The 27,751-nt window shown below is 42.8% G+C and overlaps 2 long non-coding RNA genes across 3 annotated transcripts; one reads left to right on the plus strand and one right to left on the minus strand.

Annotated features, from left to right (window-relative positions):
• LOC310707291 lies at positions 1-27,672 on the plus strand. Of its 2 annotated transcripts, none has more exons than XR_014526418.1 (3): positions 1-122; positions 26,349-26,468; positions 27,328-27,672. It is a non-coding gene; the product is annotated as an uncharacterized lncRNA (long non-coding RNA). The 2 variants fall into 2 exon arrangements; XR_014526419.1 differs by lacking the exon at positions 1-122 and adding an exon at positions 23,747-23,819.
• On the minus strand, positions 3,984-7,141 carry LOC310707329. The gene is made up of 2 exons (XR_014526431.1): positions 7,081-7,141; positions 3,984-4,418 (listed from the first exon to the last, which is right to left on the minus strand). It is a non-coding gene; the product is annotated as an uncharacterized lncRNA (long non-coding RNA).
• Positions 27,673-27,751: the final 79 nt, after the last annotated feature.

The raw sequence follows: 27,751 nt of genomic DNA on the forward strand, positions 1-27,751 counted from the left end.
TCCATTCTCTTCCTGTCTCTATTTATTGCAAGGCACTCTGCACATTGTTCTGGAACTCTATAAATGACAAAAATGCACATAAGAAACTCAAGAGATGGGAGGAGATCATCCCAGGAAAGATGGTGAGTAAAATAAACTCTTCCCAGGGCATTGATCTGAGGCAAGCTAAAATAAAATAAAATAAAAATAATTTTTAAAATGATGAGGTTCCTGGTAAGAGACAGGTTAATAAATCTGCCGGGAACTGTTGTTTGAACGGTGAGTAAGCAAAGCCACTTGCTGAGGCAGGTTGGGTCTGGGATTTCATAGAATTTTTCTAAGAACTAAGGGTTTGCCTGCTGGGCAACAGGCGTGCTTGCCAGTCAAAGATCAGAATGTCACAAAAGTTTAATCTGCCATGCTTTACCTCCTGCCTCCCTTCCTATTCCTTTATTACTTCTGGTTAAAAAGAAGGAAATCATGTCTATTGACTGAGGGCTCATGGAATTTCTAGAACAAAGATTAGATTAGGCTGCTGAAATTTCAATGGCCAACATTTTTTTTAAAAAAAGAACCTGAATGACATCAGCAAAGCTTGGGGGGGAAACCCATAATCTGCTACCGAGAACTTCCATTGGCTGCTGCGAGGTCTGTGTTATTTGACATGACGTATCTCTTTTGGTGGCTTTCCTTCCACACACTGCATCATCAGTCCCTTTCTTGGTATTGGAAATCCCTTCTTTGTGCCCAACAGCATTCCGGTTTAGCAATGCAGCGATCAGCAGTACATTTTACTCAGCTCCCAAGGGGGCAGGGACGAGGGCCAAGGGTATTCAGTGGGAGGAGAAAGAGACTGCAGCTGTTAAAGGGAGATGGAGTTGAGATGGAGGAGATCGGGGAAAAGGTGAGCAGAAAATAAGGTGGGTGTATTTCCCCCCCCCCAACCACTGAATAATTAACATCACCCAAAACTCAAAATGTGGGAAATCAACCCAAAGAAACAAAGCACACATTGATGAGGTGTTTAAAACAATGTATTACTTTAGGATCCCAACGAAATCTCCAATAAATCCAGAGAGCTGCAGTAGGGAACATAGGAAGCTGCCTTATGTCTTGCGCTACTGTCTACTAGGCCTGGGCGATATATCAATATATTGCCCAGGACCAGTATGATGGGCAGACCGTGATGGTGATTTCACTCAGCGGTATATCGCTAGCAAAACCACCACCGCTGGTGAGTCCCTCCAGCGCCCAGCACGCTGAGGGAGAAACAAGCTTCCGCCAGTCGCTGGAGGCAGAGGGACTCAGGAGCCATGGCAGTCTCACCAGTGATATACCAGCGATGGTGGAGTGAAACCACCATCATGGTCTGCCCCTCATCCCAGCGCAGAGGGAGAAGAAGAGAAGAAGAAGAAGAGTTTGGATTTGATATCCCACCTTTCACTCCCTTTAAGGAGTCTCAAAGCGGCTAACAATCTCCTTTCCCTTCCTCCCCCACAACAAACACTCTGTGAGGTGAGTGGGGCTGAGAGACTTCAAAGAAGTGTGACTGGCCCAAGGTCACCCAGCAGCTGCATGTGGAGGAGCGGAGACGCGAACCCGGTTCCCCAGATTACAAGACTACCTCTCTTAACCACTACACCACACTGACTCTCAAGTTGTATACAGCTTGTTCCTCCCTCTGTTTCTTTAAACTGCTTGGCTGAGGAGCACACAGCTGCCCTCACCTCAGTCAAGCAATTTTACGGAGTCCCCGCCCCGCCATAGGCTCCGTTAAACTGCTCCCGATCCCCAGCTGAGGGAGCCCCAATCCTTCTCCTGCCAGTATGCAGGCGGGAGAAGGATTCAGGCTCCTTCAGCTGGGGAGTGGGAGGTTTTTACGCTCCCCGGTTGAGGTGCACAAATAAACCCCCATCCCTTTGATATGTGCATGTGCGTGCCAATAGGATGGGGTTTTTGCTCAGTCAGGGGTTAAAGCCTTCACGCTCCCCGGCTGAGAGGTCGTGCCGGCAAAGGCAAAGGGAGAACTGCTTTCTTTTATAAGTTCTGAATCTTCCAACATTCAACCTCATTGGATGGCCATGAATTCTAGTGTTATTATGTCACAGGGAGAAAAACCGTTCTCTATCCGCTGTCTCCATGCCATGCATAATTATATAAACTTCTGCCACCTCTTATTCACCCTTTCTCTAAACTAAAAAGTCCCCAAACGTTGCAACCCTTGATCATTTTGTTTGCCCTTTTCCAAGCCTTTCCCAACTCCATAATACTTTCTGAGTGAGAGCTACTTTCTGAGTGAGAGTTATTTCCCTTGGTCTGATCCTATGCTGCTTTGATACCATCGGCAAGAAAGGACCAAACCATGTAGCAGATAATGTGGTTCTTTCTTGCAGATGTTCCTGGAGCACCATGAGGTCAGATGGTGGTTTAGTGTGTCTAGAGCTGCTTTCGTTGCATATGTATTGGACCTTTGTGATGTGGTACATACAGTAAATGGTCACCAAACCACAAATACAGTTTGCTTCCTTAACCTTCCTTTCTGACTCATTTCCTAGAGAAACAATTGGTTGCTGACGGAAATATATTCCCCACATAACCACTGCTCCTGTGAACTAGAGAGGGGAAGTTGGCCGGTGGTGGTAGGAAGTGCAAGGAAATAATATTTCTGTTGAGAAATGTATGGGAATTCTTGGTTGGATTGGAAGCGGGTTTGAAATCTGAGCTGTAGGCTGCTTTTTATGGGCCAAATGACACTTCAGTTGGGTGGTTTGATCTCACTATGCTTTATTTTCATTAATGAAATGCAGTCACAGTGGGCTGCCAACTGGATCAGAACTGTCATCCGGGGGGGGGGGAGTGTTTAACCCTTTCCTCCATGGTCATTTTCCCTATCAAAATCCTCCATTGATTATGGAAATGAAATGGCAAGGTTTTCTTTCCCTCTCTACAACTACTCTGGTCAAATGGTTAGCCCCAAGTCACCTCAGCTGCTGCACGGCACTTTGCAAAAAGAAAACGATGGGAAATCCAGTGATGGATCTCTCACAGAACATATATTTTGGACCTCCATTATGATAGAAACACTGTTTAATTGCATTAACAAAAACATTGGCTCATAAAAGAGCACTTGCTTGAGGACCTGCTTTCTGGGTTGGTACCTTCCTAACCACTTCTCTTAGTTCCCTCTCTTCTTCCACACAACTGCTTTCATCCTTTCACTTTCTGGTATCACTTGAGAGTCATGAGCAGTCAGCAGCTGGTTCTGAATTCACCAACCCCTCTGCCCCATGCAGCGATAAATTCTTCTGCCTTCAGGCTAGGGAAGGGGGGTTCTTGGCAACATGCCATTGAATGGACCACTCTCTAAGGGCATGTAGCCTGGCGCTGACTGCTCTACCTGGCAGGGGATCCCCAGCAGGAGTGGCCCAAACTTGCCACTGCCACCCAGCCCCCTCGCCATCCCAGTACGGAAGAGTGACGCTGTTGCTGGAAAGCCAGTGGTTTATCCAGTGCAGTGCCAAGCCACCTATTGAGTTAGTGCAAGGATGTCTGCTTGCACAACAAAAAATCCCCCCTCTCCCTGCTGCTGTTGTGTGGTTTTCACAGATGATAAGTTTATTTGCACACATCTCAAGTTTTCACCACTGTCTGGCGTGAATTGAAAATTTACCGTCGGACAAACCCCAGTGAGAGCCTCTGTGCATCTCCACATCTCGGTGGGGAAGTTTCTGTCAGTAAGAGACTTTGGGCAGCTTGTCAGCTGTTACTGATCTTCTGTGTAAGAAACCATTGAAAAGCTTTGAAGGAAACCCAGAGTTCCTTGAAATGTCATTTGAAAACCATACCCCAGTGATAATAGCATGTGAATGACTCAAAAGAGGGCATTTTGGGTTGGCAAAAGTTGGCTTTAGCTGCACCTATCTGGGTTCTAACATCCCAGTGACTTTCATCTAAGAGGACACTAAGCTGCCTTCCCAAGTTGTGCTCTTATGAGCAAGGCACTGTGAATACAAAATGCTTCCTTTATTTTCTGCTCAGTAGAGCTTCCTGTACAGTACAATGAGGTAGAGTTGTTTGCAATAAAGGACTGGTGTTGCATGTCGAGTCCTGTGCCCCGTTCCATTGCTGTCACACACACGTAACTTGCCACATCTCACTGCATTTCATTAACCGTGTTCCTGGAAGTCGTGGCCACTGTGTAAACAGTTAAGCTTCTAGAATACACTCCTTGGTGATGTAATCTGCTTATTTACAACATCTGTCCAGGCATCCCTTGATAACTCAGTTAAAATAGCAATGGTAGTTACATAAGTCAGTTCTGCTCAAATACAGATTCTTGGATGATATCACAAAATGCACCAGCCTGTCTTGCAGGGCATAGAAACAGCTTGTACATTTCATAGATCTGCCTTCTCCTCTGCTTTCCCTTGAAATACTGGCTATATGGGAGACACAGAGTTCAGACATAAAAATAACTTATGGGTTTGAAGAGATATGGCAAAGGTTTTCAAGGTTACACATAATAAGGTACAGAAATGTAGAAATGATTATTTTAAGAGGCAGACCAAACAATGCCATGCTACTGCATGCAACCTTTCGCTGACATTTTATTTTGTTTTAAAAGCAGAAGTAGCTTCTGAAGACTGCATAGGTCAGTGATGAGGTAGGTAGATGGTCTCAGGTTCAATCCTTGGCCTCTCCAAAAAGGGTCTTTGCCTGATACCTTGGAGAATGCCTGCTAGTCTGAGATAGCAGGAGTGGTCCAGATGAACCCATTACTCAGTATATGGCTACTTGAGAAATCCTTGAAAAAGAGGACAAAGTTTTCAATGTTTTCTGGGGTTCATGGGTACTGCTTAATGTTCCAGCCACATTTTTCCTTTACAGGAAATATGCCATTATAAAATGCTGGCTTTAGCAATTAAAGTAATGTCTATAACTGAGATCCAGGCTTGTTGGAATACCTATTCTCAGTACCCACTGAGAAATGGAAATGTGTTTTCCCCCAAGGAAGGGAAGAATGGTTAACTCAAAGATCTTTTATATTTTAGGAGAAATAAGTTGATGCGTATTGGGCAATGGAGTTCTTCAGTAGAAAGCTGAAACTCATCTGATGCTATCCATGAAATGCCCCAACAATTTTCAGAGCAAAAACATCACCTGATTGCTGCCGCTGACAATGTCTCCATGTAAATGGAAACCGAAGCATCTTCAGGCTTCAATGAATTGAAGTGATTTAACTAATAAACTAGAGTTAGGTTTGACAGAACAATGCCGGCAATGATCTGTGAATCAAGCCAGAGCTCCTGAGTAAGGGAGGGGAAAAATAAAAGAGTTTCATTCATTAGCTATAAGTTATTGTCAGTACCCAAGTCCTGACTGGTAGAAATAACCTCAGCACAATAAGATGCAGTATATTCATTGGAAATAAATTCAGTGCTCTGAGAAGATGAAGTGAATAGGGAAGTTACCTATTGGGAGGAGTCTGTATGACTGATCCAAATCTGGAACTTAATGAGCACCCAGGAGATAATGAAAAAATAAAGAACCCCAAGAAGCATTTGATAAAACTAAGGTTGCAGTCATGCTTTGTATGCAGTTACTTGGTCCATCCACCTGGATGGCACTGGTCAGGTTGTCATCTGGCTTGGAGGGCGGGGAAGACTCATGATTTAAGACGCATTGCTACAATAATGCTACAATCTTCATGCATACTTCCCAGGGGTATGGAGTCACATCACATGGAAGCGGCGATCCCACTTCTGGGTATATGTGTGTGAAGGCTCTATGTTCAGGGTGGAACATGAATCCTTGCGTGTGTGAGTTTACTGTGTTCCTGTATGGCCTATGTTGACCTTGCGAATATGTAGGGGACCTGTATCTTTCAGGCGCCTGTGGTGCCGAAATGGTACATCTGATCCCCTAAATAAGAGCAGTGTGGTTGTGAGCATGAGTCTGTGCAGATTATAAATAGCACAGCTCACAAAACTGAAGCAAAAATAATCATTTTTTAAAAAAATGCAATTATTTTTTCCAGCTGGAAAAATAGAGGCACATAGAATGTGCTTGGTAAGGTTGATCAGTTTCAAATGACACCGTAAGTCAGCGAAGAACGAACAATAGAACTTCTGAGACTTCTTCGTAGACACCACTGTGCAATAATTACCTGCTTATTTACTGTAAGTTGAAGCTCAGAGCGTCACTTAAAGCTTTACATCTCCCGCGCTGCCAAAATACATGCATGACAGAAATAAACTAAAACATCATATCCATCCATCCCTGCAAACTAGCTTTAGCCAAACAAAGACCAAGTTGTATACGGCTTCCATGGGCACACCCTGGAGACTCAATATAGCCATTGTGGGTTTGGCGCATTCACTTCCCCGGTGTATTTCACATTCCCAGCTGGAACGCATGCTGACACCTCTGGGTAACATCAGCCTCCAGAATGAAGGCACATGATGCAGTTTTGCTGCAGAAGAAGCTAAGAAGGTTTGTTAAATGAAGAAGAGAAGAAGAGTTTGGATTTGATATCCCACTTTATTACTACCCGAAGGAGTCTCAAAGCGGCTAATATTCTCCTTCCCCTTCCTCCCCCACAACAAACACTCTGTGAGGTGAGTGAGGCTGAGAGACTTCAGAGAAGTGTGACTAGCCCAAGGTCACCCAGCAGCTCCATGTGGAGGAGCAGGGAACCAAACCCGGTTCACCAGATTACGAGTCCACCGCTCTGAACCACTACACCACACTGGCTCTTGCCAGTGGTACCTCAGGTTAAGAAATTAATTCGTTCTGGAGGTCCGTTCTTAACCTGAAACTGTTCTTAACTTGAGGTACCACTTTAGCTAATGGGGCCTCCTGCTGCCGCCGTGCGATTTCTGTCCTGAAGCAAAATTCTTAACCCAAGGTACTATTTCTGGGTTAGCGGAGTCTGCAACCTGAAGCATCTGTAACCTGAAGCATCTGTAACCCAAGGTAACCCTGTATATGCAAGCCACTCTGCAAGCTGAGTGTAATATTTCTTTGGTTAAAAAAAATAAAATCCTAATTTTTTGTATATGTCGTTGCATTCCAGCTCTTTGTTTATTTGTACGTCATTACCTTGGGTGTTTGTGTAACAAAAGAGGATTTTTGTGTGCTCCTTATGGGTTCATCAGCAGCTGGCGCAACAGTCACATTCCTTTCAGTATCACATCATACTTTGTTGCTGTGGATACCGTTGTGATGCTGCAAACAAAGGATTAGAAAACAACATAGTATTCCCTCTCCCTTTGACCAAAGGTTCTGCTTCCGTAACATATTAGCAAGATGAACACATGGCCACACAGAAAGAGCCTCTGGAGGCTGACCATTCCATAAGGCTTTGCTTTTTTGTAATTCTGACTTATCTAAAAGTGCTAATGGGACATTGGAGCCCTATTTTTACCAGGTCTTTGGATTTCTGTAACGCTTTGGGGGCACCCATAGAGCTATAATGCTAAAAGGAAGCGATATAACTTTATGTTTCTGGTTGCAGAAGTTAATAGGCAATTATAAAACCAGTCCTTTCAGCAGAATCTGAATCAGAATGTTCAGGGATAAGTAAGGTCAACATATTCCTAGTAGTTTTAATCTGAACATCTAGGGCAGGGGTCGGCAAGGCTTACCGGGCACGGGCCGGATCACTCCTGCGGAGATCCAGTGCAGTGCGACACCAGAAATTGCTTCTGCACATGCCCAGATGCCGGAAATCACGCCTGCGCAGAAGCGATTTTCGGCGTCTGGGCATGCGCAAAAGCGATTTCCGGAGCCATGGAAGAGAGTCCCCATGCCGCACTGCACCGGTTTAGCGCAGCGCATGGGGACTTGCCAAGCAGGCGGCATGGTTCAGTGGTGGCTCATGGGCCGGTTAAGCCAACCTCTGATCTAGGGGAAAGAAGAACCAGTATTTGTCTGGTGCACAATGCTTGGCCTGAGAAAACCACTGGAGTAAGACCCCGAAACAAATCACACGGTCGCAAAACTGCACTTATTTTCAATCTATATAGCCACTGTTGCCAGTCCAGGTGGAATGTTCAAGCAAACAGATTGAGCATGCATAAAAGAGTGCATGATGATGCCCAGTCCATGAAAATGAACTTGCTTTATTGTGAATTAGTTTAGAATCTTCGTTTGAGCTGGATCATTCAAGGAACAAACAGATGAGCTGAGCTGAATCATTCAAGGGACAAACATCCAAGTAGGGCTTTATCCACCACGATGCAATGCTACCCACCCCTAACTTGGACAGCCACTCCAGAAGCATAGCATGATCAATGGCATTGAAAGCCGCTGAGAGGTTGAGGAGAATTAACAGGGGCAACTTTCCCCTGTCTCTCTCCCGACAGAGGTCATCATACAGGGTGAAGAAAGCAGTTTCTGTGCCCAAACCAAGCCTCAACCCCGATATAGAGCTTGCACCAGGCAATCTGATCTGCAAGCTTAAGGTCCCAGTATATTCTTAGAGTAGATCACTGAGCCTCTTGGGCTTGCTGATCAGAAGATCAGCGGTTCAAATTCCTGCAACGGGGTGAGCTCCCGTTGCTCTGTCCCAGCTCCTGCCAACCTAGCAGTTCAAAAGCATGCCAGTGCAAGTAGATAAATAGGTACTGCTGTGGCAGGAAGGTAAACGGCGTTTTCGTGCACTCTGGCACTCGTCACGGTCCTCTGTGCGCCAGTAGCGGTTTAGTTATGCTGGCCACATGACCCGGAAAGCTGTCTGTGGACAAATGCTGGCTCCCTTGGCCTAAAAGCGAGATGAGTGCCGCAACCCCATAGTCGCCTTTGACTGGACTTAACTGTCCAGGGGTCCTTTACCTTTACTTTTACCTTACCTTTAGAGTAGATCACCCAATGCGGGATCAATATACCCTAGCATTATATAAAACTGTCTAAAGTTGCAGTTGATCTTAAAATGAGAAGAGGTGCAGTATGGGCAAAGGGGAAGGTGTTAGACTGGCCAGGAGGAGGAGCCTCAGTGCTCTGCGTCAGACTCTCCTTCCTTGGAGGTTTTTAAGCAGAGGTTGCATGGCCTTCTGTCCTGGATACTTTAGTTGAGATTCCTGCATTGCAGGGGGTTGGACTAGATCAGTGTTTCCCAACCTTGGGCCTCCAGCTGTTTTTGAACTACAATTCCCATCATCCCTGACCACTGGTCTTGCTAGCTAGGGATGATGGGAGTTGTAGTCCAAAAACAGCTGGAGGCCCAAGGTTGGGAAACACTGGACTAGATCAGTCTTGGGGTCCCTTCCAACTCTATGATTCTATGATTCTAATGGGCTCCTGAATTGGCAAACCCTTAGCTTGTTGTTGTTTAGTCGTGTCCAGCTAGAATGCTGTAAAGGCCACCCCCATGGCAGAACTACCTTTGCTTATTTTCCTACCGGTGTTGAACATTTGCAAAGCATTTCAGACTTTAGGAAAGAAAAATGGGGGGAAACCAACATCTATAGCTCAGGACAGATCAAAGATTTATTTTCACAAAGGTCAGATTTTCCATGTCAGGCTCATGAACTCTACGAAATAACCTGAGCCTTTGGGATCAAAAGGAACGAAAGGATGGGAAGGTATTGAAAGAACACACTGTCCACAAGATCAAGACCTCTCACTGGGCTCTGGTCTTCTGGCTTTGCCCTGCTGAGCAATCTGAGAATGGGCTTTTGAGCGACATTTAATCAGTTTGACTTACAGGAATGTCACAAAAGAAAGAAAGTTGTTTCTCAAAAGTTGGAGGTCTGAGAAAGGTCAGAGATCTCCTTGTCTAATTGCATGTCAAGTATTTTGGGGTGGGTGGGGAGGGGGCTTTATGCTTGGAATTTTGGAAGAAAGCACATAGCACAACAATATCACTAGAAATATTTCTTTTTAAACCCTTATTATAATCATATATCATGGAAGCACTTATGTAATAACTTGTGTAAAACACTCTTAAGGAAAAGTTCATTCATTTGAAAGCTTGGAGATATGTCACACACACACATGTGTGTAACAAACTACAAGGCTAACATAAAATCAGTTTATATTCAAAGGAGCTAAAACAAACTCAGTAATTGAGATTGGCTTTCATCGTATGCAAAATTATTGCTCCAAAAAGTAAGAAGTAGATTTACAATTGCCCACATATAGCTTTGCACTGTAATGTTTCCCACAATTTTCATGATCACTGCCACTCATGTGACAAATGCGGTATCCCAGCACACAGTTCTTTCCTCCTATTTGAAATTTAGTGCAAATTAGTGGTAAAGGTAAAGGGGTAAAGGGGACCCCTGACCATTAGGTCCAGTCATGACCGACTCTGGGGTTGCGGTGCTCATCTCGCTTTATTGGCTGAGGGAGCCGGCGTATAGCTTCCAGGTCATGTGGCCAGCATGACTAAGCCGCTTCTGGCAAACCAGAGCAGCGCACAGAAATGCCGTTTACCTTCCCGCTGGAGCAGTACCTATTTATCTACTTGCACTTAGGCGTGCTTTCGAACTGCTAGGTTGGCAGGAGCTGGGACCAAGCAATGGGAGCTCACCCCATCGCGGGGATTCGAACCGCTGACCTTCTGATCGGCAATTCCTAGGCTCTGTGGTTTAACCCACAGAGCCACCCACATACTACTACAGTGTAAAAGGAACATTAAAAATTGGGACAGAAGTGCTAGCATTAAAACTAATAAAGCTAACGCAATAAACCGGAATGCAGTCTTTGCATCTCAGTGACCTTTCTAATCACTGAAAGGCAGTTTAAGTATGAGAATGAGGAAAATCACCGAAGCTTCTATTTGATATTCTTATCACACAGAGAAGTACTCTGGAATGACCCCTTTAGTGTTTGACTTCGCCATCTTAGTGCCCTCCATATTTTGGGACTACAATCCCCATCAGCATGACAGTGGACAAGGATGAAGGGAGTTGTAGTCCAGCAACACCTCGAAGGCACCAGGTTGGGGACAGGTAGAATTAGAAGAAGCTGTGTTGGTTGCTTTTTAATTATTCTGAAATTTACATCCTGAGAACCAGTTACTCATAGCCTCTCTAGTAGCTTAAATCTGGAGCTTTTTCTTGCAGTGTATACCGCAGACCCTGGGCACCACTTCAGATCCAGGTGAGAAGAAGCTTCTGGTAAGGAAATTAAACCAAGTCAAGGGAGAGTTTAATTAAAAAAGAAAAATACTGCAAGGGACAACAAGCCTCAGTTAATGAGTCCTCAAATTTTCTTACAGGATAGTGCATTTATTTGTTACCCTGATCTTAGAGAAAGGTATGGAAATCCATCCTATTCCAAATAAATCTGAGAATAAATGCTCAGTAAATCATAGTGGAAAATAGCTTTATTTTTGATAAACAATAATACTAGAAATAATGGAAATCTTTAAAAAGGATTCAGCTATTGCGCCCAAGTAAGTCTTAGATCCTTTCATTTATATGCTGATGAATTTATGCCTCACATTTTGATGGGTTATTGGGTGTCAGCAAGAAAAAAACCCTCAACAACCTTCTGTAAGACCTCGTTCAACAGAGTGATGAAGTGCATATTTCATTGTGCTTTTCTGGGGGAGGGGGAAGGAAGCCACACTTAGCTGCAGAAATCCTGCCTTTCATGTTTGAGACACATTTTAATTTGTATGAAATAAGGCTACCATGACTAGAGGATATAAGGCAGCTGTTCTATGCCAGAAAAGAGCAAAAACAAAACAAAACACCCAAACAAATTATTGAATTATCTTATAGTATGCAAAGATAGCAAGGGGTGATATCCTAACTCAAAGTTTTCCTGCATGATGCGGCTCATTTAGGTCCTTTCTGGGGCTGTTTCTGGGGCTGAGACAGTTTTGATTGCATTGAAGGATGACCTACACTGAGAATAAGGGGAATACATCCATCTTGGTTGCTGGACATAGGAACGTAAGAGCTTCATCAGACCAAAGGCCCGTCTTGTCCTGCATCCAGTTCTCAAAGTAGCCAACCAGATGTCTTTGGGATGCCCACATGCAAGACATAAGACATAAGGTGCCTTTTCCCACATTGATGAGGCAGCTAATGGAGGACACATATCTGTTTTCTGCCCAGTGCATCCATTTTGTGGTCAGTAAAGACACCACACTGTCCTCTTTGTGACTGGCACCCGCAGCCCTTTTTCAAAATTCCAAATGTGCTCATCTGTGCAAAAACTTTGGCAACCCTGTCTCTGATTTATATATATAATGCATTGCTATAATATTATCTGTTCAACTATGAAACCTGTTTTCACCATTGGAACAACTCTGAGTAACATTAGTCTCTATGGTCCAGCTTCAGCTATCCAAGCCATAGAAACATACCAATTTTATGCAGCAATTCTAACTTCTTGAGATACCAAACCAATGCTCAGAATTTGTAATGCATACAGTATTATTGTTACTTAAAATCTGTATGCAAATATTACTGGAAGCTGCAAACTCAAGTTCTGACACAATGTGCTTCCCTTGACCGAGAAAGGAGGAAAAGAAGACTGAACTCGTGATCCATCATTTGTAAGGAATTTCTGAATGGGACTGCTTATAACTGGTGCCCTTTTTACTGAAGTGTACGTAGTTATATTCTGCCATAAATAAAAGAAACATTATGTCCCATCTGGGCACACTCTTTGCATGCTAAGTGAATATTTGGAGTAAATGATGCATTTTTTGAAATGAATTTTCCATATTCTCCATCGTTCTGTGCAGAAATGTTCAGGACGTACAGTCATCCATCAGACTAAGCAGAGAAAGTGGAACATTATTTCATTCCTCAAATTTCTGAGTGCCCACACATCTTTGGTTCTCATGACTTCCTTATTGTTCAGTCATTTATATCAAAGATGTTTTAGGCATTCAGGAAGTGTATTATTATGCTTCACTGCAGAATGCTGGATTCTATAACATCTTTCATTCAAAATGGGTTTCAAAAGAATTTATTGAACACAAAGTTTTTGTTTTTTAAAAATATGGTGTTAGCCACAGCTGTAGTAAAAAGGGGTGGGGTTTTTTAAAAGGATGATATTTATTTACCGTTAAGATTATTTTTAAATCATCTATGCCAGATGCCCAGATTGGACTGCGTATGCGTACCCCTGTGTCCCCCCCAGAAAAAAAACACTGGGTCTGAGATTAAACTGGGGATTAGAGTAATGTGTACATAAGGGCAGTGCTTTTTTCTTCTTCTAAAAAATGTTTAGGGGTACTCTCATTTTCCTACTCATATTGAAATTCTGCCTCTCAATGAGGCCAAACCTAGATTCACAAAATGTTTAGGGGTACGCGTCCCCCTGCGCCCCCCGAAAAAAAGCACTGCATAAGGGCACCAATGTAGCTCCAAAGCACAGGAACACCATGCCATTTCCCTACGCAGTTCCTGGGTTGTCCCCAAGACTCTCTCTCCAAATACAACCTTTATTTTCCCTCATCTTTGTGATGGCACCTCTTCCACCCAAACCAGCAAAAATGCTCAGAAAGAGGCGGACAAACCAACAGATTTGTGGATCTGTGGTGGAACATTATTACAAAACCATTCATAACCATATCAGGTAAAAGCAAATTTGTCCTGCTATGCTAGCTGCTGGCTTGGAAATAAGGAAAATGTTCTAAGTGGCGCTTAAAAAGAAAAAAAGGAAAAGCAAAGCCGCCTATGTTCAAACCAGCCAAAATTGCTCCGGTGGCTTTTTTATTCTGGAGTTTGGCAACCATGACATGATCTTCTTGTTAGAAGACCCAAAATGACTGCAGACATCCTGCCCTGACCAGGGAGATCCGGGATACGCTGGCAGAAGTCTAGGAAAAGTGTATCCTTGCTCTACATAGCTGCGCCTTTCCGGTCAAGCCTTGGCTGTCCTGCTTGAAAGGGATTGCATTGAACAGGTACAATAATAAAGAACAGCTTTCCTTCAGTGGCTCCTCTGCAGGAACCTATGAAATGAGGCGAGCCCAACTAGAAGAGAAGAGAATCTTGTTGCTATTAGGAGCTTTGCAGCAGCCAAAGAGAATGCAGTGGCAGTACTAGCAGGAGCTTCACAGACATTGATCAAGCCTTGAACTGGTTATGGCTGTTCATTGTGAGAGGTCTAAGCCAAGCTACAACAGTGCCAAATGAACATGCAAGACATCAGGGCGCATTACGCTAGGAAGGTCAATTCTGTTTGTATTGCAAGCTCAGAATAGTTCTCATGGGTTTATTTTACTTTCTCCCTGGATTTGTCAGCGTTATCTTTTGCCAAGCAAAGGCCGTCGTTTCAGAGCTGCTCCTTTGGGCCTGTCACTGACAAAACACTACAAAGACTGATGCAATCACACAGGTCCATTTCATTCTGCTATCTAGTCCCCTTCTGTTGTCTAGTAATAATGCCATTGCCTTCCATAAAAAGAGAGATAGCGACAGAAAGTATTACAACAGGGTGTGTCCATAATATCTCCTAAACAAATTTGCTCATTGGGTGGTAGGGATATACTGTACTGATTTTGTTTCTTGTTTTTCTACATTTCCACTGTGATTTTTTTAAATACAAAATTATCAGCATTTTAATGCAAATTCCTCCTACTATGCACATTCATGGATGTGGATAGCATGGGTTTCCATCTTTCTCTTCTGTCCTGGACAAGCCAGAGAAACTCGCTTATGTATGCATCTGTTAAATACAAGAGTAACAAAGTGGATGGGTATTTCTTTGCAAGCAGCCAAGACCTAGCCAGTCCTCATTCACAAGCCAGGAATGGGGCTTGCTGACACCACTGACTGTTCTACAGCACATACAGTCAATTCATAGGCTCCAACTGCCCAGCTGAAATCAAACTTGTGTTGTGCAGAAATTTATTATCTCCATCTTACAGATGGAGACACCAAGGGATTATATGATTTGCCCATATTCACAAAGTGCAGGACCTGGAGTTTAAAACCTAGATATCCTGAACTCTGCTCCCAAAAGAGATGGATAATCTTACAGAAGAAGAGAGAGACTCTGTTTTCTGTCTTGTGGAGATAGGATATTTATACACTTCAGAGTTACCATCCCACAGAATTAAAAAAAAGCGAGTGTTTTCTTGCTTGGAGACTGCCTAGTTTTACTCCAATTTAGAGCATTTGTTTCTGCAAAATAAAGAAATAAATCACACTTGAAATACAGAATAAAGCTACAATCCTTAAAGAATATTTACAGTATCCCTGTTGGTATCTGTTTCAGATTTGGGACTCAGCTACATCAGTGAAGAAAAAAACATTTTATATGAGTTATAACACTGTGATACAATGCTCTGTGGAGTCTTGTCTTTTGCCAACAGGATTTCCCTTTATGAAGTTTACAGTGTGTTTAACTGAATCACATTTTTGATGTGTCTAGATCCAGCCTCTGATTGAGCTTATGTATATGTTGTTGTTTTAAGCCTATCTATCTATCTATCTATCTATCTATCTATCTATCTATCTATCTATCTATCATCTCTCGCTCTCTATAGGTTTTTAAACATTGTTTTCATAAATGCACTCGTTTTAACTGTTTTATATATTAAATAATAATAATAATAATATAAAAATGCACTCACACTTATTTTATATATGTTCGGTGTTATTAGCTAAACTAATAGTGTTAGATCCAAACTTAGCCATCCTTAGAGTAGACCCATTGAAATCAAGGGAGATTCAGTCCCTTTTTATTTCAGTGGGTCTACTCCAAGCACGACTTACAGGACCATCCAAACCCTGTCTGGGCAGGTGAAGTGTGGTGGAGCAGAGAAGTCACAGTCTAATCCTCAGCTCCATCCTCAGAACACCCCAGAACATTTGGGGGCTTTCTGAAGGCCCAACTTTGGGAATTTCCACCTGCTCATTTGGAGCTCCATGCCAGCAGAGTGATGGTGTCATCTAAGGTTGCCATACATCCCAGAATTTCTGGAAATATGCCAACCCTATGCCGTCACTTCATGGGTACAGCCAGCAGAGCAGGGTGGAGGGAGATCTTGCGTTGGATTGATGATTAAGCTTGGAGCCATTCATTGACTTCATTTCAATTCAATTATCATTTTTAAAATTATTGTTGTTAATACTACTTCTTCATCTTCTACTAATAGCAGCACTGATACACAAGCAAAAAAGACAGGTCCCATTTTAACTCTTCCATCAGGAGGACCTAAAAGTGCTTAAGGCTGGGGTACTAGTCTCTCTTTTCATAGCAGTAGGTGCTATGGAACCCAGCAGGGCCTTCTTCTTTTAGACATGCACTTAAGGTTTACCCCTTGTTAAAAGCACTTGAAATATATATTATCTGCCTAATTAGATAAATGATAATGAATGCTGATAAATGATAATGTGTGCTTGGTGATTCTCAAAAGGTCATTGTTAGTTTCTTCCATTTATTTGCATCTCCCTTTACCCCAATCCTGATTAATCCCTTATCTAGGTATCCACTGAGCAAATGTTAACAACGTACAGCATGGCGCTATGCAGGTTTGTTCAAAAGTAAGCCTCTGGGGTTGGGTGACTATACCTGAATTTCAGTTTCTCATTTTCCCAACCTTGAGTTCAGTTCTTCAGAATTTCCACGTCCGTTTCTGATTCATTTAAAGTCCTCAGGAAAAAATATTCAGCATTTTAGTGCAAATTTTTGCCTAACGTAATAGACACATTTTTGCAAACCAATTTCCCCCTAATACCACACACTTTTGTGTGTTATTCTAATAGATAAAAGCATTTTTATGTACACTTTATTATGCATATTTTTGTATACACTGCTTGGCTGGAGAACACACTTGTGAACACACGGAGAAGTACAAAATTCAAGGGATGGGTGTGTTTCACCCTTTGCTTGGGGAAGTGCAAATGATGTAGGTTCACCTTTAAATGCTAACTGAATTGAATGTCTCTCCCATCCCTACAATCCCCACTGTCTTCAATGAAACCTATTCTCTGGTAAGTCTTTTAGGACTGCAACTTGAGGTCCACATGTTCAACACGTGTGCCATCCTTGACTGAATTACACAGCGTAGTAAAGGTGAGAGGCACAACGGCTGGCATTTGTTTGTCTATTTTAAAGCACTTGTGGGGGCTGCCTGTCTGGGGGGAGGCAGAGTGTACATTGGCTTTGTTTCATAGACCAGCAGGGAATGCAAGCCAGTGCCATTAGAGCAGCTGCTGTCAATTTTTTAAAGTGTTAATGTAAATGGAAAATGTTTTTGTTAAACGGTCGGGTCACAGTAACATATCCTATAATGAATGTCTCTCAGGAATTAACTATCCCCAGCTGGTAATTCATACAGCTCATGTATACTCTGTACCATTTTTACAGCATGTTCGGTCTTTGCTAAGTGGTTCACAGCCTTTATTGTATTCAATCCCAAAGCAATTCCATGAGATGAGTTACTGTTGGTCCCATTTTATAGATGGGGAACTGAAGCTGGCAGATGGTGACCTGCCAAAGGACAGAGAATGGGGGACAAACTAACCATTATGTGCAAAGCTGTGAAACAAAGTCTTGGTATCTTATTTTATTGTTTGAAAGAAAAATGAAAAGCAGATCTCCCTGCTCATTGCTGAGAGTGGTGGTGGGGGATTTTGAGCAGAACAGTGCTTGGTACAGAAAGGGTTAAGCTTCACTGCCTTCCTACTGCTACATTCAAAAGAGCACCCTCCTCAGGCCGCTATTCTATATAAAAATGCAGGTCCTCATTACACACATTGAATACAGGGATGTGGGTGCCGCTGTGGTCTAAACCACTGAGCCTCTTGGGCTTGCCGATCGGAACATCGGCTGTTTGAATCCCCGCAATGGGGTGAGCTCCCGTTGCTCTATTCCAGCTCCTGCCAACCTAGTTGTTCAAAAGCATGCCAGTGCAAGGCCTTCTTCTTCTTCTTCTTCTTCTTCTTCTTCTTCTTCTTCGGCGATCACTTGTAGCCGAGTAAGATTGTCTTCCATAAACATGGTTTTAACAGTGAGTCCGTAAGTGACTGTGGAGGCCAATTCTGGATCCACACGTCCTTCCACAGTGGGGACATTGGTTTCCGGATGGGAGTTGATCACGGTGTGGATTTGCCAAGTGTGCCTTCCTCTTAGCACGTTTCTCCTTTGCATCCTGAGTTTGAGTGTCTTCAAAGCCCATGACACGTTTGGTAAAGGCTATTCTCCAACTGGAGCACTCATAGCCAGTGTCTCCCAGTTGTCAGTTGGAAAAAACTACATTTTTAAAGATTTGCCTTGAGACAGTCTTTAAACCTCTTTTGTTGACCACCAGCATTATGCTTTCCATTTTCAAGTCCAGTGCAAGTAGATAAATAGGCACCGCTGTGGTGGAAAGGTAAACAGTGTTTCTGTGTGCTCTGGTTTCCGTCATGGTGTTCCGTTGTGCCAGAAGCTGTTTAGTCATGCTGGCCACGTGACCCGGAAAGCTGTCTGTGGACAAATAACGGCTCCCTCGGCCTGAAAAGCAAGATGAGCACCGCACCCTATAGTTGCCTTTGACTAGACTTAACCATCCAGGGGTCCTTTACCTTTACCTTTTACAGGGCAGGTTTGTAACTGGGGGAGAGACCAACCCTAGAGATTTGCTGTCAGCCATTTTAGACAATTCGGAGCTAAAGGAACAGATGGTCTGACTCAGTTTAAGGTCAGCTTCTTGTTGTGCTTGGCCACTGTTAAGAGTCCATTTTCTCAAGAAAAAAACCTTTTGAAATCAGATCTTTTCTAGGAAGGGTGATTTCAGTTCACAGTTGAAGCAAGCACCTTCTACAACATGAGCCATCAGCCATTATTTTTCATGAGCAAATAATCCACCTGCCAATTCAGGCCACTCAAGTTAATCAATATAAAAATGTATAATAGATCAGAGGTATATCTTACACTTATTAACAGATAAATGAGTTGAGGCAGCTTAATGCGCACCAGCCATGAAGGTGTGGTTTAACAACATCCTATAAATGCCAACAGGTATATAAATATTATAAATAAATAACTATAAACACAATCATAATAAATACTTCAATCGGTGTCCAGCTTTTTCATTTAATTAAAACATTTTCCTTATTTTCTTCAATATGCTGTTTTTGTTTCTTAACAAATACATGCAATCAATGAGAACAGAATATATGTCATAGTCAGTTTCAAGGACTAAATTCCCCTTAATGCTAACTGACGCTGCACGGGAATTAAGGCTACATCCTTCAGACCATCTTGCATGAGCCCTATTATATTGGGTAAGATTGATTCTAAAGGAGCATTTTCAGGTTTCCAGCTCATACGTTTTCCTTTCTAATTATACAGCTTATCTCTTTGTGTGCATCAGGGTTAGCCTTTAAGCAATTCTAATGGCGGCTCTTTGCAAACAGCTCAGAAAGCAACAGGGGCAGCATTTCCACTAAATTCAATGGGCCTTTTAAAACTTCAAGGCCTCTTTCTTTGGCACAGATGATTTCATATTGGTATGCCACTTCAGAGTGGAACAGTGCAACATAATTATTATTATTAAGTCCATTGCTACTTTCTCTATTTCTCTCATAAAGTTTAATGAGGCCGAACATTTAGCCCTTCGGTGCCCAAACAATGCAAAAATATCATTCTGCCTTTTTAAAATCATTTTTTAAAAAAAATAAATAAATAAAATAAACCACTGCAAAGGAGTAATGGTGATGCTGGTGATATTTTATTTCTCTTTGGGCGCCGCAAGTGAGTTCACTGCTAAGCAAACTCTGCCGCCGCCACTGAGATGATTCCCAGACTTAAATTTAGACATGTGGTAAAGATGCTTGCTTGCTGAATTGGGGCTATTTGTGTTGACATTACTAAACAGATCCAATTTTGTGGAGTATCTGCACCAATTTTAACTCTCTCTTTTTTGGTATAAAAATAGAGCCCCTTATAGTTGTTGGTTGTTTTTTTAAAAAGTATAACTATAAGGTTTTATTTTGCGTGAGTTAGTGTACTTAACTCCTGAATCATAACCAGGTGCTAAACCATTGAGTCTCATCTTGACTTACACACCTTTGTGCCTCAAAATGTATTGAAATGTTAGGCATTTTAAGGCAAACTTTAGGAAGAAGATAAACAGAGAACAATGGGATCTCTGACCAGGTAGGAAAACATCAGCTTTGAACTCAAATTATATGTTGAGTTGGCATCCGTCTGCATTGGGAGACAATGGAAGGGTGCGCCTTTGGGGGTGAGGTCAAACTATTGGCTGGTTGCAGCACCTGCTGTGGCTATAGAGACTGATGTGGGGGAGACATGTTTCGTTGCAGCTGGGGCAGATGAAGGCATCTGGTTGTGCTGCTGCAGATGAACCATGGCATTTCTTCTCTCTGCGCTCCTCCCAGAGGTCATTCCTCCTCTGGTCACTGCTACGGATACACAACTTGACTTCCTGTTGCCAGGCACTACGGTCGTCTGCAAGGGACTTCCACATGGCAAGGGTCATGTTGCCAGCCTTCATGTCATGTTTGCAGACATCTCAGGGTTACAGGTGACACCAGAATTGGGCTACTACTAGCTGTATTACTTACGGATTCTCCCCAACCTGATTAAAGAACCAATAATCCAGACTCCAAAGCTTTTTGTTTGTTTCGTAAATGAATACAGCATTCATTCTTTCAAATGCTGTGCTTTTTTTCACCATCCTGAGATTGCATTCAGCTGATTTTAGAGAACTTTAGCAAGATGTACAGAGTCTGGGCACTGGAAAATAATGGCTTGCTGCCTCGACAACTTAACAGTAATGCATTCCTATCATTAAACTATGTAACTGGAGTGATATTAATTAGTGAAACCCACATCATAATAATTTCATTTAAGAATATTTGCCACCACAGGTTAATGATGCTTGACATTTTGAGGGCTGTTTTTGACATTGCTTGTTAATGGAGCAGGCAGCTTCTATGATTAAATGAACACTATCCACTGAAAAAAATATGACAATAATATTTGTTGCCTGTTTAGGATATTTATCTGTAATATAGGCTTCTTTACGCATACAAAATCTATGGGTTTTGTGATATCCCTAGTGGAAGCCTTTTAAAAATTGTTTATAGATTTTTGTTTGAGATTTTTACAATAAAAGACCTCCTGCCTTTCTCATTTATATTTTTGGTGACATGGGAGATTTGGTAATATATATTGTATAGAAAAAAGAAGAATGGTTATAAAGGAACTATAGTGGGAAGAAAAGAAAGAAAGAAAAAGAAAAGCAAAACATGGTATAGTTCATGATGGGAGGTACCAGAGGGAGATACCCATCTTTTTAGTCCACCCAGATTTCTAAGAAATTCTGCCAAATGTAATGCAATTTCTCTCACCCCTCTTTCCATGTAAAGTATTTGTTCATAAGAGTGACGCGGGTGGTGCTGTGGGTTAAACCACAGAGCCTAGGACTTGCAGATCAGAAGGTCAGCAGTTAGAATCCCCGTGACAGGATGAGCTCCCGTTGCTCGGTCCCTGCTCCTGCCAACCTAGCAGTTCGAAAGCACGTCAAAGTGCAAGTAGATAAATAGGTACCACTCCAGCGGGAAGGTAAACGGCATTTCCGTGCGCTGCTCTGGTTTGCCAGAAGTGTCTTAGTCATGCTGGCCACATGACCCGGAAGCTGTACGCCGGCTCCCTCGGCCAGTAAAGTGAGATGAGTGCCGCAACCCCAGAGTCGTCCGTGACTGGACCTAATGGTCAGGGGTCCCTTTACCTTTACTTATTTGTTCATAAGCTGTGAGGCCTAAGAGGTTTTTTACCCATTGGTCATCATGAGGAATCTAGAGGCTTTTCTGTTTTCTCCAACTCCCATCAGCCTCATTCAGCATTGCCAATGGCCATGGGAATCCAACAGCATCTGGAGGACACCTGATTGGGGAAATCTGTGTTTGACTAGGAGGATGCTCTGTGAACCCAGGCTCTCTATTGGGTAGACATGTCCCGTTTTAAAATTATGTGTTTTATAGCAGCATGGAGAAATGTAATATGATAGGATTTGTTTAAGATCATATTAATTCTTCTTGTTACTTCTTTCCAGAAATATGCAATGGCAACATAGTCCCAAAAGAGAAATTAGTCTGTAGTGCTCTGATTCTCCAGCAGTTAGCACTGGTTTGGATGCCTAAGTGGAAGAGTCATTCAGAGGTCTAGTCTACTCCTGGGAGTATTTCTTGTTGGAAGAGCCTCAGATGAAGATTTAAGATGAAGGTGCCATGATCACAGCAAGCGTAGAATCATAGATTCTCCCCTACAATGCAGAAAACGTGTGACATGATGGTTCAATTTTGACTTAAGCTCCTTATTCCACACACACACACACACACACACACACACACACACACACGGAATGATGGTCAGCCTCCTAGAAGGACCAACTGCTGGTGCAATTCCTATTGCAAGTGGTTGTCTATGCAGTCACCCATCCCACCTACCATCCATACCAGAGATGAAGATTTCTTTTTATGCTGCCCTGGTACACACACTGATGGGAGGCTAATAGTGCTTCATACTATGGCTTTTAATTTTTATTATTCTTGTGTAATTGTCCCTCCTTCTCTATGCAATTTCTTCTTCTTTCCTCATGTTTTCTCATAAAAAGTGTGCAGAAAGAGAAAATGATGGTAAGACAATTGGCCAGGCATGCCGTTCCACCAGGGCACAACAATTGAAAACCAAAGGAATGTACGCAAACAGTTCTCCACATGACAAAACGTGCCTTGACATGTACCACTTCAAGCTGCAAGAGTAGACAATGCACAGTCAAATTCCCAGCAATAAAGGGTGGGGGGAAATCCCTACTCATAGCAAACTAGGGTATCAGGAAGAAGGCTACAGTTGTGCACTTGACTTCTTTCCGACTTTCTGACTTTCCAAGTTTTCAATGTATGTGCAGGGAGGTCTGCTGGTTTGATTTTAATAGATGGGAGGACATTCACTACCTGCAGTCCCAAGTAGTAATGGCCAGGAATATTTTATGCTCTCTGCCTCAAGAAAGGTGTTTTGTTTTTTAGTCTAGGGCTCTCTCAAGGATTCTGTGCTGTTGGTCTCAAGCCTGCATTTGTGGCCAGACAGAAGCAGCATACCCTCCAACATTTCTCCAATGAAAATAGGGACGTCCCAGTCCATAATGATAATTTTACTATTTATACTCCACACATCTTACTGGGTTGCCCCAGTCACTCTGGACAGCTTCCAACATATTAAAAACAACAACATTAAACATTTTTAAAAAACTTTCCTATGGAGGATTGCTTTCAGACAGCTTTGGAGTCAGATAACTCCATACCTTCCGACAATTATTCAATGAAAATAGGGACATCCTAAGGAAAAGCGGAACATTCCAGGATCAAATCAGAAACTGGGACGGCTTCTCTAAATCAGGGTTGTCCCTGGAAAATAGGAACACTTGGAAGGTCTGAAGCAATTGACAGACCAATTTAGAGTGGTACCTCGGGTTACATATGCTTTAGGTTACATACGCTTCAGGTTACAGACTCCACTAACCCAGAAATAGTGCTTCAGGTTAAGAACTTTGCTTCAGGATGAGAACAGAAATCGTGCTCTGGCAGCAGGAGGCCCCATTAGCTAAAGTGGTGCTTCAGGATAAGAACAGTTTCAGGTTAAGAACTGACCTCCGGAACGAATTAAGTACTTAGCCTGAGGTACCACTGTATTGGATGTAAATGTAATAGTGATTTTACATGGAAGTAACTAATAGTTAAAATAAGAAACTATATCCTAAGGCACTACAACTCCCATCAGCCTCAGCCAGCACATTGCTGAGGCTGATGGGAGTTGTAGTCCAAAAATATGGAGAGCACCAAGGTTGGGAAGGCTATCCAAAGAAACCGAGGCTGGGGTGTCAACTTGTAGCAGAATGGAAGAGGAATCAGGTAAACTGGTAGAATAGACTACAATTTTTTAGTCTTGAAGGTGGAAGCTACCATTTTTAAAGCTCCCCAGTAAGAAAACCCTCTGCAAGTAAAAAACCAAGCCTGGGAGAGAGCAAGAGTGTGCTGGCTTTCTATTTGCAGCGGAAGAGGGTTTGTGTTTTTTTAATGTAGGGGGATGTCTGAAGTAATGGAATCTGTTCTACTTCCTTGGCCTTCTAGCACCTCCTTCTGTGCAGACGAAGCCAAGGGACTTGGGAGCCTCAACTCTTGGCCTGCTTCTGAGTGCACCACAGAATAGCCTTCCTCATTCCATTTAAAAATAAAAATAAAAAGTAGCCAGCGACTTCCTTTACCAGAATCAAATAATAATAATTATTCCACTAAAGGGCAGAGGCTTTTCTTTGAGGGAATGTGTAATACTAGCTGGGTAAGGAGATGTAAAGCAAACATGTTGGTCGGACCTCACTAGCAGAAAAGGAAAACAAACGTTCTTGAGGGTTTGCTCATTTTGATTATTGATGGGAACTGTCAAGCAGAAGCTCTCAACAAGCTGCTCATATTGTCTATACAATTATTTTACTTTGCCTGAAGGGCAGCTCATTTATTCATCCATTGTGTGTGTGTGTGTGTGTGTGTGTGTGTGTGTGTGTACGCGCACGCACACACACATTTTTGTTATCTGGCAAGAGACTTGTTCAACTCTAAACATTTAAACATGTTCGAGGAAAAGAAAAGCTACACAGTGAAGTAAGAATGTTTCTTCAAGGTCATGCTTGCTCACATTTAGGACCTAACTAGATGTAAAGTAAGGTGTGCAGGAAGCTGGCATATGCCAAGTCTGACCTCCATCTAGCTCAGTACTGTCGACACGGATTGGCAGTGTCTCTCCAAGGTTTCAGGCATATCCTGAAGATGCCAGGGACTGAACCCAGAATTTCTTTTTTATTACAACAGGCTAATATGGTTACTCTTCTTGAAAGCAGGTGAAGTAATTCCTTTCAGATTTTAACATGTATGCACGCATACATACACAAGGCAGGATTACAGTGGTACCTCGAGTTAAGTACTTAATTCGTTCCAGAGGTCCGTACTTAACCTGAAACTGTTCTTAACCTGAAGCACCACTTTAGCTAATGGGGCCTCCTGCTGCTGCCGCACTGCTGGAGCACAATTTCTGTTCTCAACCTGAAGCAAAGTTCTTAACCTGAAGCACTATTTCTGGGTTAGCGGAGTTTGTAACCTGAAGCGTATGTAACCTGAGGTACCACTGTATATGTGTTGTTCTAAGACATCTGGGGTGTGTGCGTGGAGGCTTCTTTTATCCAAGCCATACAACTAGGAAAAATGTTTAAAAACAAAAAGGAATGTTTTTTAAGCAACATATTTCCCATTCTAGTTCTTTTGAAATTATACAGAAAGGTGGGGTGGGGATGGTGGAAAGAGAAAGGAAGAAAGAAACAGGAACAAATGAAAGAATTGTGGGCTTCTCATTCTGCAAGAAGAAGAAGAAGAAGAAGAAGAAGAAGAAGAAGAAGAAGAAGAAGAGGAGGAGGAGTTTGGATTTGATATCCTGCCTTTCACTCCCTTTAAGGAGTCTCACAGCGGCTAACATTCTCCTTTCCCTTCCTCCCCCACAACAAACACTCTGTGAGGTGAGTGAGGCTGAGAGACTTCAAAGAAGTGTGACTGGCCCAAGATCACCCAGCAGCTGCATGTGGAGGAGCGGAGACGCGAACCCGGTTCCCCAGATTACGAGACTACCGCTCTTAACCACTACACCACACTGGCTCTTAACCACTACACCACACTGCAAGCGGCCCCACAGCCACAGATTGCCCATCTATACTATATAGAAAACATAACCATATATATTTCAACAGTTAACATACTTTGCCTCATCTGAATGCCTGAGGGCTTTGGTAATTGAATTGGGAAGTAGGTAATATTGACAAGAGTGTTGCCTTCCATTGCGACAGATGTTGTGAGCTCGGCTACCTATCGTCTCTGAGCCACCATACTCAACCTGTTCTAAGATGTAGCCAATGCTATTCCTACTCACAGTAGACCTATTAAATATAATGGTCGTGGCTAAATTAAGTCTTTTAATTTCAATGGCTCTACTCTTGAGCATGTCTTATTTGGATACAATTCAGCGTCACAAATATTAACAGTCGGAGCTCTTCAGCTTCTATGGAATGTGATTGTCTTAAATGAAGGCTGCAAGAGGCCAACAGGACACATGAGAGATAATATATTCAGCCCTCTTCCCTTCAGCATTTAGAGCACATCCAGCCAATAGGGGTTGCCTGATGAATTTTTAACCACTTCTTTCACCATATGCCTTGGATTTTGTTGCATTCTTGATTTTATCTCAGGAATGTTTCCCATCAATAATTATGAACCAACCTTCCTGTTTCTTCTTCTTTCTCTTCAGAGAAACTGCTTTTTTTATATTGGGTTGGGCAGGCAAGGTGGTTAGTTTTTGTTCCAAAATCAGGTCTGACTCATCCAGGTGTGTTTCATTGCCAGGTTTGTTCACTTGATTACTTCCCGGGAGAAACGTGGTTCTTTTGCACGTATTGCTGAGGATCATCACTGAGAGCAATGCAGGGAGCTTTGCAGCCTCTCACCCGCCACTAAGACTTGCAGGTTAGTTTCTTTTGCTTTCTCGATGGGAGAACGTAGCAATCGTGGAAAGAGCTAGCACAACAGATTCATAAAACCCACTGAAGACGGACAGCAACAGTTATGAGCATGGTGCTGATAATACACCATATAACACCGGTCCTGAAAGATCTACATTGGCTCCCAGTACGTTTCCAAGCACAATTCAAAGTGTTGGTGCTGACCTTTAAAGCCCTACATGGCCTCAACCCAGTATACCTGAAGAAGCGTCTCCACCCCCATCGTTCGGCCCGGACACTGAGGTCCAGCTCCGAGGGCCTTCTGGCGGTTCCCTCATTGCGAGAAGCAAAGCTACAGGGAACCAGACAGAGGGCCTTCTCAGTAGTGGCACCCGCCCTGTGGAACGCCCTCCCATCAGATGTCAAGGAAATAAACAACTATCTGACTTTTAGAAGACATCTGAAGGCAGCCCTGTTTAGGGAAGTTTTTAATGTTTGAAGTTTTATTGTATTTTTAATATTTTGTTGGGAGCTGCCCAGAGTGGCTGGGGAAACCAAGGCAGATGGGCAGGGTAGAAATAAATAAATAAATAAATATGCCAAGGTTGCAGGTGCTATCCTCATATGGGACAGCTGCATATTCCTGCATTGCAGGGGGTTGGACTATACGGTCCTCAGTGTCCTTTCCAAATCTATGATTCAATGAGGTTAGGACAGCACTGAAGTACAATCGTTCTTCATATGCTCCACCCTTTCTTGCATAATAATGTGGTTTATCTGCAAAAGTGACAGCGTACAGTTTTGCAGCTAAGATTCTCCAGAATAAGATGTCACCTGAAAAAGCATCTCAACCCCACCCATTTCCCCTTCTTCCTTCTGTACAGAGCTTTCACCAGTTGCTGTGGAACAACAGCAGGAGAGGGCTGCTGTGCTCCTCTCTTCCCTGTGGGTTCCCCCAAGGCAACTGGTTGGTCACTGTGGGGAAAAGAAGGTTGGACTAGATGGGCCTTTGGTCTGATCCAGCAGGACTCTTCTTCTGTTTTTCTAGGGTTGTTCTTTTGGCTGAATGAGTGCTAGTGCTAGAGGCTGCTTTTTCTAGCCCTGTGCCAAACACATATTTGGCAAGATGCTGCAAATCTCAAACCAGAGACTCTGGTGGAATCTACACACATGTAAAAAAAAACCGTTCAAAATGCTTAAAAAAAATCATTTTGAAAAATGCATTGAATTTGCTATAGCTCACAATTGTATATTGCACTTTACAACACATTCAAAACGTTTTATTTGCAGCTGTATAGCTGAGTCCCC

Source organism: Podarcis liolepis, assembly GCF_965112155.1.
Source record: "Podarcis liolepis genome assembly, chromosome: 1".
In the NCBI taxonomy this organism is placed as follows: Eukaryota; Metazoa; Chordata; class Lepidosauria; order Squamata; family Lacertidae; genus Podarcis; species Podarcis liolepis.